Here is a 4,797-nt window from a genome sequence, read left to right on the forward strand (position 1 = left end):
GACGTCAGATGCTATGGAATACCCCTTTGGCCAGTTGGGGTCAGCTGTCCTGGGTTTGTCCCCTCCCAGCTTTTGCTGCACCCCCAGCCTGCCCGCTGGCAGGACAGAGCGAGGAGCTGAAAAGTCCTTGGCATAGTGTAAGCATTGCTCTTCAGCATGTTATCAGCACTCTTCTCATCCTAATCCAAAACATAGCACCCTACCAGCTACTAGGAGGAAAAATAACTGTCCTAACTGAAACCAGGACACCTGGGAAGATGCCTGCTTGCACCACAGAGATACTTGGGTCACCTACGATGTGCTATGGGTGGCTCCAAGGAAGGGCTTGTTTCCTTGGGAAGATGTTTGGATGTTCTTATGAGATGCTTGGATGACCTTGGGAAATGTTTGAGTGTTTCAGTGCCCTGGGGAGTTGCTCAGATGCTCTAAGAACTTCCTTGGGAGCTCTGGAGACACATTAGAGTATTTTGGGAGGTGCTTGGGTGCCCTGAGGAGATGCTTTGGTGCTCCAGTGTGATGCCTGAGTGATGCTGTGAGGAGATGCATGTCCCCTTCCTTGAAGATGCCCTGTGGAGATCCTTGGGTACCAACACTGTTGTTGGTCTGCTGCAGGGAGGGGCTTGGGTGCTCCTGGGAGATGCTTTGGTGACATGGAGGGTGCTCCAGGAAGATGCTTGTGCTCCCAGCGAAGATGTTGGCTTTCAATAGGGAGGTGCCTGAATGCTCCTTGAAAAAGATCCTGTTCTTTGGGGAGGTGCTTGGGTCCTCCTAGTAAGACACGTTGGTGGTGTGGGGTAACTGTTGGGTGCTCCAGGGAGATGCCTGTGTGCTGTGTGGAGAAGCCTGGGTACCCTCAGGACGTGCTTGTGTGCCTGAGGGAGATGTTGGTGTGAAACAGGGCAATGCTTTGCTTCTCCAGGGAGGATCTTGTTGCACCTCTGTGGGGCATCCTCACATGTCCCTAGGGCACACTCCCTGGATCAGCCCTGCAGAACCTTGGAGGAGACAAGGATTTCCCTGGGCACATCAGGCTACCCAGGTTACTCAGGAACCTCTCTGGAGCACCCTGTAATCTTCCTGGGGCAACCAAGGAGATCCTTTGAGATTCCAAGCATCTTCCTGAGTCACCCCAGCGTATCTATTGAATACCCAGAGAAAACACCTCTCAGGAAATGAACATTTTCCTGTGCAATCTGGCCATTTTGTTGGTATACCCAAGCCCCTCCCATGAACACACAGGCACGTCCACGGGGAACACAAGGATATAGAATTGCAATAGCCAACCATTGCCTTCCCACTGAATTAGCAATCTGTGAAAATAATCATCTCCCAAGGGAACATAAACACTGTGCTGGAGGAAGAAGCATCTCTACACAGCACTCAAGCATCCCTCTGGAGCCAACAATTACCTTCTCAGGGGAACAAAGACTCTCCCCGGGGAAAAGACAGCTCCCACAGAAATTTAAGCACTTGCCTTCCAAAAACAGTTTTTTTTTTTTTCTTTTTTTTTTTTTTTTTTTTTTTTTTTCCCTAGCTGTGCTAGGGGCAGCGGGGGCCACCCAGACAACGTGGGCTATTGTCCCCCTCAACTCAGTGCTGCTGTGGCTATCTCTGGAGCAGTATGGCCCAGGCTGAGGGACCCGGGCTTCTTTGGCCCTGTCATGCAGGCTCTGGACAGTAGAGAAGTAGGCTGAGACTGCTCAAGGGTTGGTTGCAGTGATGGTAGAGTTCTTCCTCTTTGTAGGCAAGAGCATGGGAAAGAAAGAACATCACAAAATTCAGATTGGGGGTGGTGAGATGGGGGCTGAGGTGAAATGTTTCTCGAAGAGCAGAGCTGTGGTGCAAGAGGTCACCCAGAGGGTGTCTAGATCAGCCCCTGGTGCTGTGTTTCATGGATTACTGAGGGCAGATGGAGAGGCATCAGTCAAGGCAGGGAGGTGCTCAGGTGAGAGCAAGGTGGGGAAGCAAGATGGCTATCTAAGTCCTGCAGGGAAACAGGTGCAGACATGGGACAGCATAGGACAGCCTGTAGTGGTTATTGTCAGGGATCTTTTGCAAGATGGAAGCCCCCGACAGAGTCAACAGCTTTGTCTGCTGGGCTCTGGCTCTTGTCTCTGTCAGTGAGGCCTATGAGGAGACACCTCATCCTTACAGCAGTAGGGTCTCAATGCCTCCTCATCCCCCTCCAGGAGCCTAGGAGATGTCCTGTAGCCTTGTACTTGGCATTGCCCTTACCCACTGTGCACTGACCGAGGAAGAGCCCTAAACCCCACGGGAGGGACAGGACCTCCCTTCCCAGAGGCTGGGATCAGGGCCCGACTGTTGGTCTTCATGGGACACATCAAGGTTTCCCCAGCATCCCCAGGGACACCTTTACTGGGCCTTGGTCTCCCCATCATCACTGCCTGCACTTTTCTGCTCTAACAAGTCCATGGGGAGGCTTTGTCAGTAAAGTCCCTCATTGGGGCCATTAACACTGTGAGAGGCTTTGGAGTTTGCATCAGACTTGGACTACTTGAGAAGCTGCTTCAGCCACCCAGGAGCAGCTCCTCTGCCAGGCGCAGCAGGGCTGGGGGCACTGCCTGCAACTGGCATGGGGAGAGGAGAGAAGGGGGAGAGAGGTTCAGGGCAGCCTGGGATAGAAAGGCAGAGGAGAGCTTGTGGGGGGAGAAATCCTCACAGCTACCTCCCCATGTTAAGTCTGGGTGCAGGGCAATGCCGCTGCGCACCCTGCCAGGCTCTCCTGAAGCTGGCACAGCCCTCAGCTGATGGGAGCTGTCAGGAGGACGCTCGGTGTTGGAGTTGAAAGGCATGCAGGGCTTGTGTGCTGCAGGGTTAGCGTGTAGGGCCCGAGGGCTCCCTTCTCTTGGAAGCTCTCTCTCCCTTCTCTTCTGTGCAGCCTGGGGTGCAGGCAGGGGTGCCCGTGGCTGTGGCGCAGAGCAGGGTCCCTGCTGTGCCCCAGGGGCTGTGTGCCGGGGCAGAGCCTCTGCCACCTGCCAAGATCAGCACGCAGCCTGCCCGCAGAGCTGCCCTGGGGCTGTGGGGAGAAGCTGCAGGTGGAAGGACCCCCCTGGCACAGCAGGACAGGGCAGGGTCCTGCTTCTGCCCAGAGCCCTCTGCCTGGGGCAGGCTGCTCACAGCCCCACACCTCCCCAGACCACTGCACGGCAGAACTGCATAGCAATAGCTACCTGAAGGCAGTGCACTTTTTAGGATCTGCTTCATTTTCCTGCCCATGTGCTGAGGCAGAAGGATGGTAATGGAGTAGTAACATCTGTATGAGAGACTAAGGCTCCTTGAGCATTGCTGCTGCTCTGAGGCACTTCACACACCTCAGCATACAGATGGTACCGACATCACCTTTGTTGTTTCTTAGGGAATTATTCAACCTTCTCCTCATGTCTTGCAGCAGGGACATGTCCCTGGCCTGCGGTCTTCTCAGATCACTCCAGGTTCCCTTTTACCTGTTGCTGTAGACCAGGACTGACTGCTGCAGAGCCCACAGCACAGCCCCCTGCTACTTGTGGCACCCTCAGAGCACCAACCAGAGGTAAGACAAGGAGTGGCAGAAAGCTCTTCCTGAAATGAATGAGGCAATATATTGTTTGTGTAGTGTTTGTTGAGACATGCAATGGATTTTGGTCAGAACAGTCCTTAAATTTTGCACTGTCTGCTTCTTTTGGACAGGCTCCCTTGCTCAGAGGCAAGAAATGTGTAAAAGCAGCTCCATCACCAAGTTCCTCCTCCTGTCATTTGCAAACATGCAGGAGCTGCAGTTCCTGCACTTTGGGCTCTTCCTGGGCATCTGCCTGGCTGCCCTCCTGAGCAACAGCCTCCTCATCCTCACTGCCGTAGGCTGTGACCACCACCTCCACACCCCCATGTACTTCTTCCTCCTCAACCTCACCCTCCTCAACCTGGGCTGCATCTCCACCACTCTGCCCAAAGCCATGGCCAATGCCCTCTGGGACACCAGGGCCATCTCCTATCAAGGGTGTGCTGCACAGGTCTTCTTTTTATTCTTCTTGCTTAGTTCAGAGTATTCCCTTCTCACCATCATGTCCTACGACCGCTACGTTGCCATCTGCAAGCCCCTGCACTACGAAACCCTCCTGGGCAGCAGAGCTTGTGCCCAGATGGCAGCAGCTGCCTGGGGCAGTGGCTTTCTCCTTGCTGTCCTGCACATCACCAATACATTTTAACTGCCTCTCTGTTGTGGCAATACCCTCAACCAGTTCTTCTGTGATATGCCCCAGATCCTCAATCTCTCCTGCTCAGATTCCTACCTAAGGGAAGTTCAACTTACTACAGCTATTGCTTTTCTGTTGTTGGGGTGTTTTGTTTTCATTGCTCTGTCCTATGTGCAGATCTTCAGGGCCGTGCTGAGGATGTGCAGGAGGGACGGCACAAAGCCTTTTCCACATCTCCCTCACCTGGCTGTGGTCTCCCTCTTTCTCAGCACAATTATCTTTGCCCACTTGAAGCCCCCCTCGATTTCCTCCCCTTCCCTGGATCTTGTGCTGGCATTTCTGTACTTGGTGGTGCCTCCAGTAGTGAGCCCCTTCATCTACAGCATGAGGAACAAGGAGATCAAGGTTGCCATATGGAATGTGATGACTGGGTGTTTTTCTTGAGCAATATATTGCCCACCTTCTTCTGTAAATCACTCATAATGTTACTTATGATAGCTGAAGCCAGTGGGTCTTATCTTCTTGTTATTTTATTTTATTTTATTTTATTTTATTTTATTTTATTTTATTTTATTTTATTTTATTTTATTTTATTTTATTTTATTTT

This window comes from Oxyura jamaicensis, chromosome 25 (assembly GCF_011077185.1).
Source record: "Oxyura jamaicensis isolate SHBP4307 breed ruddy duck chromosome 25, BPBGC_Ojam_1.0, whole genome shotgun sequence".
Lineage (NCBI taxonomy): Eukaryota > Metazoa > Chordata > Aves > Anseriformes > Anatidae > Oxyura > Oxyura jamaicensis.